The sequence below is a fragment of the Saccopteryx leptura genome, chromosome 4 (assembly GCF_036850995.1).
Source record: "Saccopteryx leptura isolate mSacLep1 chromosome 4, mSacLep1_pri_phased_curated, whole genome shotgun sequence".
Lineage (NCBI taxonomy): Eukaryota > Metazoa > Chordata > Mammalia > Chiroptera > Emballonuridae > Saccopteryx > Saccopteryx leptura.
In genome coordinates, this window is record NC_089506.1 from 79996047 (window position 1) to 80010462 (window position 14416).

Genomic DNA, 14416 nt, shown 5'->3' on the forward strand with positions numbered 1-14416 from the left:
TATCCATAACATATTCATCCCCAAATCATAAAAATTTCAATATAAGCTATTATGAACATGTAATAATCAATTATCACCTTTCTGATAAATGGAGACACTTTCTTTGTCTCAAATTCTAATCCAATTTGAGGCAATTTAATGGCAAAAGTGATGTTTCATCCTAATAAAATTGCTTAATATTTGTAAGAAAAGTCTCATTTGTGTCCTTCATCTGTGTTATTTGAGCATTTAAAAAAATTTGTGTATAGGAAATTTACAAGAATGAAAGGCAATAACTTTGATAAATTTTTTTTTAGTATAAATGAAAGAACTAGAACTGTATTACTGGTATTAAAAATATGACATACTTTAACTATATTTTATATCTCTGTAATCATTAAGAATGGGTTGAATTTGTCAAAAATATGCTATATGTAATACAAGCATCAGCTTGGTGGTGTTTGTGGTGATCTACCTTGGATATCTTTAAGTTGTCTTTGAGAACTATTAGATTATATTCAAATATTTTATCAGAGTCTTATGTGCGAAGTATTCTGAGATATGAAATAAAGTGTACGATTTGGTCTTGATTATAAAAAATTCATAGGTTACGTGAAAAGATAAGATATACAAATATATATATTTTAAATTTGTATGTATATAATCCTGATTTCAAGCAACTTAAAGATTTATGTAATAAAAACTATGGAAACTAAGTATTATAAGTTTTGGAATGAAGGAAATCATACTTCCAGATGGGGTGTCTAGTAAAAGTTTCATAGAAGGGGCAAAACCTGAGTTTCTCAGGGAGTAATTGGCTCAGGCCTGGATTAGTTTTCAGCCAAATGTTTGATATTACAGTTGAATCCCAGGAATCAGATAGATCTAATTGAAGATGAGTAGATTAGTTTTCAGCCAAATGTTTGATATTACAGTTGAATCCCAGGAATCAGATAGATCTAATTGAAGATGAGTAGTTGCTTCAAATGGCAAAAAGTGAACATTGTCACATAGTTTGAGGATTTTAATACAAAGCCCTGATAGCTTAAGTAAGTATACTAAAATGTTTTAGCACTCCAAAATGTTCAGAGAACAAGAAATGATGACAGACACAACAGCAACAGAAAGTGTATTAATACAGGAAAAAAGACACACACCACAAAACCACTGGAATAAGGTAACAAAAATCAGAATGACAATAATAATGGTACTGGAAAACTGAGGATGATTTTTATTCCTCACTATCTCTACAGTGATGTAGTAGATAAGGGTATGACTTATTTTTCCAAGTAATTATTTTATTTAAATGTATCCCAAGTTTTCCTTAAAAGTTTGTCAAGTGTCTGAGAGAATCAAATTGATGGCAAATTCTTATGAAAAAGTAGGTTAAGACACATCTGAACTGGTGTTTGAGCTTTAGTGTTAACACTGAATTATGAGATTAAAAAACTTGAACTTTATTACCTTGGTAACATTATCATCTGTACCCCTAGTTACCCGGTTCCCCCCAATGGTAACATATAGCAAAACATCACAACTAAGATAGTGACAGTGATTCCAGTTAATTAGAAAGCATTTCCATTACGCGAGGATCCTTCATGCTGTCCTTTCATAGCCATATCCCTTTCCTTTTCTTAACCCTAGAAAACCACTAATCTTTTCTCCATATCCATAATTTTATATCTTAACAATAATGTTAGATAAGTAGAATCATATAGTAAGTAATGATTTAAATTTGGCATTTTTTTCCCCTCAGTATAATTTTCTGGAGATTCATCCAGTTTTCAAAATATCAAAAGTTCATTACTTTTTATTGCTTAGTAGTATTCTGAAATATGGATGCACCACTTTTTGTTTAAACATTCACCAATGTAAAACATCCAACTTGTTTTATGAGTAAGACCGCTGTATACATCCATATACAGGTCTATTTGAACATAAGACTTGATTCCTCTGGCATAAGTGGCCAAGCGTGCAATTACTGGATCATATGATAGATGCATGTTAAGTTTTATAAGAAATTATCAGTTTTCCAGAATAGCTGTACATTCCCACCAGCAACCTATGAATGATCCAATTGTTCTGAATTTTCACCAGTATTTGGTGGTAATATTTTGTTGTATTGTAGCCATTCTGATAGTTGTGTGATGACATCTCATTGTGGGTTTTAATTTGCATTTCCCTAATGGCAAAGCATATTGAAGATCGCTCATTAACCTGCCACATGTATAATCTTTTCAGTAAAATGTCTCTTTATATTTTGTGCCCATTTTCTAATTAGATTTTTTTATTTTTACTGTTGAATTTTGAGAATTGTTTATAAATTTCAGGTACTATGCTTTTGTTGGATATGTGATTTGGAAATATTTTCCTCTAGACTGTAGCTCTTTTTTTTTCTTGTAATTGAGTTTATTGAGGTGACACTGTAACAAAATTATACAGGTTTCAGGTGCACAATTTATAGCACATCATCTGCACACCATATTGTGTGTTTACCACCCCAAGTCAAGTCTACGTCCATCACTATTTGTCTCCCTTATACCTTCCTCACCTCTCTCCCATCCCCAGCGATCACTGCTCTGTTGTACATGTCCATTAGTTCTCTCTCTCTCTTTTCTTTCTTTTGGTCCTATTCTGTGCAGGGCTAGACTATAACTATTAACAGGGCATTTTAAAGAGCAAAAGGCTTTAATCTTTATGAAGCCAATACTGTCTTTTATTTTCTTTAATGAAGTATACTTTAGTATTAAATCTAATAGCTTTATTCCTGTTCTTAAATGATATAGAGCCCTGGCCGGTTGACTTAGCAGTAGAGCATCGGCCTAGCGTGCGGAGGACCCGGGTTTGATTCCCGGCCAGGGCACATAGGAGAAGCGCCCATTTGCTTCTCCACCCCTCCACGGCGCCTTCCTCTCTGTCTCTCTCTTCCCCTCCCGCAGCCAAGGCTCCATTGGAGCAAAGATGGCCCCGGGCGCTGGGGATGGCTCCTTGGCCTCTGCCCCAGGCGCTAGAGTGGCTCTGGTCGCAACATGGCGATGCCCAGGATGGGCAGAGCATCGCCCCCTGGTGGGCAGAGCGTCGCCCCGTGGTGGGCGTGCCGGGTGGATCCTGGTCGGGCGCATGCGGGAGTCTGTCTGACTGTCTCTCCCTGTTTCCAGCTTCAGAAAAATGCAAAAAATATAAATAAATAAATAAATAAATAAATAAATAAATAAATGATATAGAATTTCTCCTGCACTTTTTCTAAAATTTTTATCACTTTAATTTTTATATTTATATTTTTTGTTTTACTGTTCATATCTAATAAACATGATCAATCTGAAGTTGATTTTTTACATAAGGGATATTACTTAGAATTTTTCTCCAGTATTTATCAATTTTTCCAGCAACATTTGTAAAACATACCATGTTTTCTCTATTGAATTAATACTGATCTTTTGTCAAAAAAATCAGTTGGGAATATTTGTGAAGTTCTATTTATCGGTTCTGAATTGTGTTACATTGCTCACTGTGCTTATCCTTATTCCAATAACATAAATTTAGTTGGGTAGACAGATTCCTACTACATTATTCTTTTTTAAAATTATTTTACTAACTCTAGTTTTTTTACATTTTTATGTACATTTTAGAATAATCTTATCATAGTTTCAACAAATTTTGTTGGGAATTTTTAAAAAATTACATTAACTTTACAAATCAAGTTGGTTAAATTCACATATTTATTATGTTAACTGTTCTAATAGATGAAACTGAATGTCCCTTCATTAATTTAGATTATATTTTATTTCTTTAATCAGTGTTGTACAGTTTTCAGCACACAAGTCTCTCGTATGCTTAGAGTTGCTCTTATGTATTTTATTTATGGAGTGATTACAAATAATAATTTATATTTTATTTCAACATCTCCATGTTAATTGATAGCCTCTAGATATAAAATTGATTTTAATTTTTATTATATATCATAAAATTTTCAGGTTTAGCATGTTTAAGCATACAATTCTGTGACATTGGTTATACTCATAATGTTTTATAACCATCACTACTAACCCTTGGCAAAACTATTTTCATCACAAACAGAAACTCTATAGCCATTGAAAAATAACTCTAGCTCTTTACTCTCTTTAGCCCATGATAATCTCTACTTTACTTTGTTTATATAAATATGCTTATTCTATATATTTTATATAAGTGGAATCAACAATATGCAGATACTCTTGGCAAGCTGAGGAAGCTCCCCTCTATAATGATTTTTCTAAGAGTTTTTTTTTTTCAATATTCACAAGAGTGAATAATGAATCTCAAAAACAAATGCTTTTCTGCATTGATTGGCATGATCATGCTGTTTTTCTTGTTTGGTCTGTTAATATGGTGAATTACATCATTTGACTTCCAAATGTTTGACAAGACTTTGAGCACTGGCATAAACTTTTTTGGTCATGGTGTGTAACTATTTTTATATAATGCTAAATTTTATTGCTAAATTATTTACTATGGAGTTTTGTGTCTATATTCATGATGGATATTGGTCTGTAGATTCATTTTTGTATACTCTCTTGTGTGGTTTGATATCAAGGTAATACTAGCTTCAAAAAATAAATTTTGAAGTGCTCCTTCCTCTTCTGTGTTCCAGAGAGATTGTGTATTGCTGATTGTTAATTCTTCTTTAACACCTTCTGATTCTAGAGAATTGTGGTGGAAGAAAGAGCCTGGGCTATTAAATTACAAACTTAATTTAATAAAGTATTCAAGTATCTATTTTGCATTGAGTAAGCTGTAGACATTTTGTTTTCCAAGGAATTGGTCCATTTTATCTGTCAAATTTAACTGTGTAGATTTGTTTATAGCATACCTTATTATCCTTTTGGTGTCTGTAAGATCTCTTGGGATAATCCTTATTTCATTCCTGTGTTTTTGAAGGTATTAGAGTGGAATTTTCTGAAAGTTTTCTACCTTTCCAGGTTGTCCCTTTCCTGGTTTCCCGGTCATTTAGCAAGAGAGAGGAGGTTTTATCGTTAAGACCTCTTTTTTATTATTTTAACCTCTGGTCTCCCATTAGCTTGCTTCTTGAGTTTCAAGTCTGAGATATGTAAGGGAAAAAAAATAAGCCAGTTGAATTTACTATAAAATTGCTGCTCAAGTTTCAAGATCCTTAGCTGGTTTCCCTTCTTTTCTTTACCCTTTAGAGTCTTTATTTGTGTTATTTTTCAATGTCCAGGTGTTTTAGTTGTACAGTGTAGTAATAATTGGGAAAAGCACTTCTACTTCATCTTCATGTTAATGAAATAAAGGGTTTTTTTAAAATTTTTTTATTGATTCACCTGAGATTATATCCCTAAATAGGGAGTAATGAAGCAGAGCTCTGTTTAAAAATAAAAAATAAAAAAGCTTAATCACAATTCTTATCTTCAGTTTATGAATGACCTTTGATAAATTATTATCTCCTACTATATCATTCAGTTTTCCACCCATAAAATAAAATAATAAGTTCACTTCCCTCAAAAGACCCATGTGAGATTGATGTTATATCTAAAAAACTTGCACATGGCAAAACCTCTTCATATAATTTTTACAGACAAATTTCTCCAAAGTCTTAGGTAGCAAATGTTCATTGTAAAGAATGGAGAAAAATCATAAGAATAGTGAAAAATGGAAAATTATTCAACTTTTTTCCCAGAATTCAAAATAATTCACGCTAATATTTTTGTACATTTTCTTTCAGCCTTCTCAAAATGCTTAAGGTTATTTAATGCTATGATAATGCACTATAACAAAATATTTGAGCTTTTAGATAATTCATATAGCTTTATTATTAGTTCTACATGAAAACTTTCATTATCTCTGTCTTTGTTTTGACATAGATTATTAGTAGCACTATATTTAAAGCTACCTACAAGTACTAAATTTAAAGGGTATATTCATGGTTTATATCAAAAGAAAGATTTTTGTGTCCAGTAATAATAACTATAATTTGCATTTCTTAAGTACTTATAGATGCCGGATGTAGAGCCAAGTGTTCTAGCTTCATAATTATCCCATGATGTGGTTAATATTATAATCACCAAATAATATATATATGAGGAAATATAAATAAAGAAACCACAATTTTGTTGCTAGTTTCATGTTCACAGATTTAGGCTTGTTTCAAGAAGAGTCAATCTTTATTTGAAATATGACTTTTTGTAAAATTGGAAGGTCTAGGAAAGTAAGTAAAGAGGAAAACAAGGTATAACAAGGAAACCCCTGGTGAGGATTTCAGGCATATTTGATACACAAACAGATGATTCACAGAAACTCACAAGAAAGCCACTTAATACTTCAGCTCTTCTGGCCACCTGTCTGTCCTTTACAACTTCTACCAGAGAACAATGGCTTCTTCCCCTCAGGATTTCATATCTTAAGTTATTTTCTTTTCTTACTTGTCTATATTAACAATAGACAAGCAGACTATTGAGCTCACTTTTGGCTGCCATTTACAATATTGTGACTGTTAATTCCATTTCTTTGTCAGAAAGAATCTCCTTTAAATCTCAGACTTAAGTTAAGTTGCAGACACAAAACCTCTTCAATGGAGTGACAGCTGTACTCTAAGGAAAGATTCTGACACATTGCCATACATGTGTATCACAAATCTCCCTCTTAGCCTTCTCCAAAGTTTTGTGCCACCATTTACCCTAATGGCTATATTCTGAGTAATGGGAAGTGTCTAAACCCTTCAGAGATTAGTAGACACTGACTCTGGACTGTAAAGAGACACAATGTGCTATTGAGACACAATGTGACCAGTCATAGTTGGGACTTAACAAGGTCAGATGAGAATAGTATATGGCATACTAAGCTATCTTTTGGTAATTTCCTTAGCCCCAGAATATTTGTAAAAATTCATATATTTTCCCTTCATTGGCACACTGACATAAAGACTGAAAATAATTATTGTAATAATTGTGCTATCAATATTTCAAAGGTAAATGATATTTTATTAGAATAAGTAAAGCTAAATATACAATAACAATTTATATGTAACTGAAATTTTTAAGCAAAAATAGCTAATCAATACTAAAATCATTAACATAGACTCTTCTTTCTTGGTTCAATAAATAAAAAAATTAATTTAATTTATTGGCATGATTTGATTAATAAAACCACACAGGTTTCAAGTGTACAGCTCTGCCTGTTGCATCATGCACTCACCACCCAAAGTTGAATGTCTTATAAATAAAAATTTTAAATAGTTTTTTGTCACCGCAATTGCCCCCAAACAGTAAAACTTCCATAGAACTTAAAGTATAAACTTCCAATCAGGTTCCTTTTTCAGACTTCCCTTTTGGATTTTGTTTTCTCCCTTTGCTTATTCCCTGAAGTCCTATTTGTATTCTGCCTTGTCATTACTGTATATAAACTTTCCCATGAAACTGGACAAATTGTCTGTAATCCCAGGAATGTCTATCATTTGCCATCATGACCATCATCTTCAGTTGCCTTGATATCCCTGTCATTTCCTGCTGTGTCTATGATGCTCTAACAGTTACCAAGTGACGATATCCTTCAGGATGGAAAAAAACAATATACTCTCAGATGAAGGAAATCAAACAGAATGTTAGGTAATATATATGCTATAAAAGAATTGCTAAAGAATATTCTTCAGACAAAACGAAAATTATACCAGAAGAAATTCTGAACTATCAGAAATGGAGAAGCAGTAGAACGGCAAATGTTTGTGGAAACGTAGTCGACTATTCTCCTCTGAGTTCTCCACATTTCACATTACAGATAAAAGCAGCAATTAGAACACGATCTATTGAGTCTTTCCATGGATAGAGATATGTTATATAAAATACTATAGCATATATGGAGTGGAGGAAGGAATCTCTATTGTGGTAAAGCTTCTAAATTGTAAACTGAACTGTATTTACTGAAGTAAATACTGACTCTAAATAGATATTCAAAGTTATGTACGCATTTTCAGTTACTAGAGAAACCACTAAAGTATATAATATCTAAATTAACACGAACTTCTAAAAAGGTGAAAAAACCTAAGAAGATGGCAGCATAGCCGAAATAAGAGAATACAGCACAAAGAAAATACAGAAAATGTACACTATAATGGGAGACCTATATCCAAAGAAAATAATAATTATACTAAATAAAATGGTCTAAAGACAATATTTTGGTAGACAGAATTTTTTTCAATGATTCAACTTCTTTCAAATATAATGATAACAATAGGTTAAAAGTAGAAGGAAAAAAAGATATATAAAGTGCTAATTTAAGAAAATTATGCCTTGGCTGACTGGTAGTGGTGCAGTGGATACAGTATCAACCTGGGACATCGAGGTCCCAGGTTTTATTTTATTTTATTTATTTTTTTTTCATTTTTCCGAAGCTGGAAACGGGGAGGCAGTCAGACAGACTCCCGCATGCGCCCCACCGGGATCCACCAGGCACACCCACTAGGGGGCTCTGCCCATCCGGGGCGTCGCTCTGTCGTCACCAGAGCTATTCTAGCTCCTGAGGCACAGGCCACAGAGCCATCCCCAGCACCCGGGCCATCTTTGCTCCAATGGAGCCTAGGCTGCGGGAGGGGAGGAGAGAGACAGAGAGGAAGGAGAGGGGGAGGGGTGGAGAAGCAAATGGGCGCCTCTCCTGTGTGCCCTGGCTGGGAATCGAACCCGGGACTCCTGCACGCCGGGCCGACGCTCTATCGCTGAGCCAACCGGCCAGGGCCGAGGTCCCAGGTTTTAAACACTGAGGTCACTGGCTTGAGTGTGGGCTCATCCAGCTTGACTGCAGGCTCACCAGCAAGAGCACAGGGTTGCTGACTTGAGTGTGGGATCACAGACATGACTCCATGGTTGCAGGCTTGCACCCAAATGTCGCTGGCTTAAAGCCCAACATTGCTAGCTTGATCCCAAAATTGATGGCTGAGCAAGAGGTTCACTGGCTCAGCTGAAGCCCCCAGTCAAGGCACATATGAGAAAGCAATCAATGAACAACTAAAGCACTGCAACTACGAATTGATGCTTCTCATCTATCTCCTTTCCCGTCTGTCTCTCTCTCTCTAAAGAAAGTTATGTGTCTATATAATGTGAATAAAAGTAGACTTAAAATAAAAATACATTACAGAATGAAAATGTAATTAATTCATCAAGATGTGATGATCCTATGTGTGCGCCTAGTAATTGAGCTTCAACATACAAAGAAAAAACGCTGGTCGAACTAAAAGAAAAAGTAATAGAGAAATCTACAAGTATATTTTGAGACTACAATAATATTCTCTCAGTAATAAACAAAACTATTAGAATATTATCAAGAAAAAAATAAACCTAAATACCAGAAACCTGCAGGATCTAACTGATATTTAAAGACTAATTCACACAGTAGCAAAATATGCACTCATCATAATTGCACATGCATTTTTCACCAGATTGCCTGTTTCATGGAACTTAAAACAAATGTTAAGAAATGTACAAGAATTGGGCTCTGGCCTGGTGGCTTAATGGATAAAGCCTTAGCCTGGTGCATGGAGATCATGGATAGAATTCTAACAGGGTACACAGGAGAAGCAGTCAATGAGTACAATTAAGTGACACAATGAGCTGATGCTTTGCTCTGTTGCTCTCTCTCTCTCTCTCTCTCTGTCTTCTTTCTCTCTCTCTCTCAAATCAGTAGAAAAAAAAACCCAAAAAGAAATATACAAGAATTGAAGTTCTTTAAAGTATGTCTGTTAACAATAATTAAATTGTGCTGGAAATCAATAGCAGAAAGACAACAGAAAATATCTAATTTTTTATATTAAAAAACATCTAACTAAATAATATATGAGTGAAGGAAATTTCTAGAGGAATATTAAGACATATTATTTACTAACATAAAATAAAAACACTAAATATCAAAATTTGTGAGACACAAATAAAGAAGCGTTACAATAGATTTTAAAAGAATCAATGCTTATATTACAAAAAACAAGCAAAATAACAAAAAACACAAAAGTCTAAACTAAAATCAACCAACCACTTAAACTTTCAACTAAAGGACCTGCAACAAGAAAAGCAAAATACATTTAAATCAAATTTAAGGACACAACTCATTAAGCTAAGAAATTAAATAAACTGAAGACAGAAAATTAGTTGAGAAAATAAATGAAACCAAAAGAAGATTTTTAGAAAAAAAGTTCAGTAAAATTGACAAACCTCTAGCAAGATTGACAAAGCAAAGAACCCCAATTACTAAGAGTGAGTAAGAGCTTTCTCTGCAGGCGCACTGATATTAAAAAAAGTAAAGGAATGCTGTGAATAACTCTACATACATACATTCAACAACTTAGATGAAACAGAAGCAATAAAAAGCACACAGTTCCAAGACTAACTCCAGATTATATAGATACCTGAGTAACTCCAAAACTATTAAAGAAATTGAGTTCATAAAGATCTAAAAACTCTCTAGGGGGTGCAGGTTTCACCGGTAAATTATACCAAACATTTAAAAAATATAAGACTAATTCTAGCCAATTCTTTCTGAAGGAATATTTCCAAATACATTTTATGGCTAATGCTTTCCCTCTAAGATCAGAAGCAAGACAATAATATCCAGTCTTACCACTTGTATCAATATAGTACTTTAATTCTTAGTTAGACAAATAGACAAGAAAAAGAAATTGAAAAAAATAGATTGGAACGGTAGAAATAAAACTGCTCCTGTTCACAAATGACATTCTTTTCCATGTAGAAAATTTCGGGATAAACAAAATCCTCCTAGATTTAATTAAGGTACTTAAGTAAGTAAATTAAGGCGACAAAATAAAATGCAACCACACAAAAATTCTATTTATATAATAAGCATTGTACTATTAAAAATCAAAATTTAAAATATATATATAATTCACAAATAACTTCAAAAATTAAAACTAAATATTCTAAACATTACAGAAAGCTTATATAAACAAAGAAGAATATCATGCGAAACTAAACAGAGCAAAAATGTCAGTTTTTCTTAAACTGATCTTTAGACTTCATTCAATACAGTTGCAAATCTCAAAAGAATCTTTTTTTCAGATACAGAAATTTTTTTTAGGTATATAAAAACAGAATCCAAAACTCATACGCAAAAACAAAGGAACTACACTTGTAATAATAACTTTGAAACAGAACAATGTTTGAAGAGACACACTAATGAATTTTAAAAATATTTCAGAATACTGAAGTAGTGAAAAATAGTATGATATTGCCAACTGGATAAGCACAAAAATTTTTTTTTCTTTTTTCTTTTTATTTCTCTTTATTTTGAAGCTGGAAACAGGGAGAGACAGTCAGACAGACTCCCGCATGCTCCTGACCGGGATCCACTGGGCACGCCCACCAGGGGCGAAGCTCTGCCCACCAGGGGGCGATGCTCTGCCCCTCCGGGGCATCGCTCTGCCGCGACCAGAGCCAATTTAGCGCCTGGGGCAGAGGCCAAGGAGCCATCCCCAGCGCCCGGGCCATCTTTGCTCCAATGGAGCCTTGGCTGCGGGAAGGGAAGAGAGAGACAGAGAGGAAGGGGGGGGGTGGAGAAGCAAATGGGCGCTTCTCCTATTTGCCCTGGCAGGGAATCGAACCTGGGTCCCCCGCATGCCAGGCCAATGCTCTACCGCTGAGCCAACCGGCCAGGGCCTAAAAATTAATCGAACAGAATAGATTCCAGAAATAGATCCACACAATGATGGCAATTGTTTTACTGCCAAGAGTTTAAATGTGGGATGATTTTAGAACACTTTCCAGAGCACTGCATTTGCTCACACATCACTGGATATGGAGCATGTCTTCGGTGTTGTCCAACTTGTCAATGGACACGAGATCCCCTTTGGCATGTTTCTAGTTGATGTCTCTAGAGATGGTCTTGAGTAGTGATGGTCTTGAGTAGTGATTCCATGGTTTCAACAGGCTGTAATTAAATAAATTGTTTCAGAAACTTCTGTGTTCTTTATGAAACCAACTCAGAAATACAGAGAGACAATTTTCATTGAAATAGCCTGGAATTAAGATAATTAGAATCTATTAGGGAATGTCATAAATAATGTAATAAATTTCAGCAACAGGCAACAGAATCAAATAATGTAATGTCATAAATAATGTAATAAATTTCAGCAACAGCAAACACTGCCCACATCCTAGTCGGGATCTGCCATACCTTTTTGTATAGCAGCACAGGTCACAAGCTCATGTGTGTGACACATGGCATATTTTGGCAGAGGCCAGTGAAGACCCAATAAGTTACTAAGGATAGGTGGATTATTCATGTCTCTTCCCAAACCTTTTATGAGCTTACATAAATTTTCTCCTGAATCCATATGTTACTTTGGGAAGCTGGGAAATGGGGAGGAGGGGTAGAACTTATAAAGGAAAAGAAAATGACACTGATAAGTTTGAAATCTGTATTGTTATCTTTGCAACCCCTGTTTGAATCTTTTTCTTTAGAGTTGTGAGGAATCAAATAATATGAGACTAATATGTCTACCAAGTAATAGTTGTTATCCAGTTATTATAAATGATTTTTCACCAGAAAGATTAATAAGTTAAAAGTAATATTTTCTTCAGGTTAAATTTTATTATAATAATATACATTTTGTTTATAGTTTATTTTATTGATTTTTTAACTATCATAATGAAAAATCAAAGTAAATTAGTTTTACTTCATTTAAGCTTGTTTTTGTTTTACTAGACAAATTATCAAAATTTGGAGTCTTCTTAAATTACAAATGTATTAAATGACTTGAATTAACAGATTTTGGGCAATTTTTTGAACAATTTGTCAATTTTTCAATCCAAATTATATTACAATAAGTGAATCAAAAAAATTTCTTAAGCATATTTTTGTTCTATTTTATTAAAAATAAAAAAAGAAAAAAAATTAATGTAGAAAACTTTACCTTCTCCAAAATAATCAAATTAAATAACCTATTTAAAATGTGTTTGTAAAATTAAATTTATTTATAACTTAAAATTATCTCATATGAGTCATATTACAAACTACCACCAGATGGCGGTAGAAGATTGACTAATAATACGTATCATTTGTACATTCCAACGTGCTTGACAATGTTTTAAATTTTGGCATCTTTCAGAGCCTTTTCCATGTACAAATATTTTAAATATTTCCAAGTTTTGTACAAATTTCAAACAATTAATAACAGAAGAAATAATTCTCAAGCATTTAAAAAAATTTTTAAAAAGCTTATAGAAGTATTTAGAAAGAGGTTTAAAAGTTAAGCAATCATTAGCGAAATTTTATCACAAATTTTCAGGGAAACATACTATGTATTTCCACATACTATACATGTCTTTTAATCTATGTGTAACATAATTGTTCATAAATAGAGAGAAATATATTATATGGAAGTAACAGGCATGCACAGATAAGAAGTTTGAAATGATTTTAAAGTTATATCAATGATAATATACAGTGTCAAATAAATAATTGAGTGGTACTTTACAAACATATAATGGCTTTGTAGCATTTTCATATTTGGTGCAATGCACACTCATGGTCTTGTAAGGTGCCCAGGGAGAAACTTTATGAAAAAGGGTTAGGCTAAAATTTCTATGGTAAGCCACTGTATAAATTTAATATGAATTTATATTTTATTATTTATCCCTTTGTTTGACACATGTTCTATATAATTGATAATTAACTTACTCTATATTAAATTTTAATTGTCTCCTGGGATTTTTTTATACAATATTTATATGGTTTTAATTTTTGTACAATGTAAAATCTGAGATTCTTGTGAAATATTTTTTATCTTCCAATAAAAATTTCTTAACATGTTCAATGATATTATCTCAAGGATAAGCAAACAATACAGAATAACTGGTTATATTTAGTCCCTTTTTTTCTTTTATTATACATTTTCATAAAACTGCAAAGTTTAAATTTTTAAGAATTATTTCTCTATTCTCTATGAACAAGCATACTCATAAATCCATTTGCTTTATTCAGTGATCACATAACAAAACAGTTGTGGCATGAAGTGTTAAAAAAGGTATATCTTCAGGGTTTAGCACTTTGTGTTGTATAAAAAATAGTATTTTCATAATTATTATACTTGAAGATTTATATCTGATTTTAATAAGATTATGTTTAATTATATTTTATTTTGAATTAGTTGGTGAAAAAAACATTTTTGTTTTTAACAGAAGATACTGACTTTGTCTCACATTTCTAGTTAAACCTGAAAAAAAAATAGATATTACATGTAATAACTCAAATATTTATGTTTAATTAGCTATTTCACTGAGGGCTTGATAGAAATATTACAAACAACAAACTATTAAAAATGAGATGGGGCCCTGGCCGGTTGGCTCAGCGGTAGAGCGTCGGCCTGGCGTGCAGGGGACCAGGGTTCGATTTCCAGCCAGGGCACATAGGAGAAGCGCCCATTTGCTTCTCCACCCCCCCCCCCCCC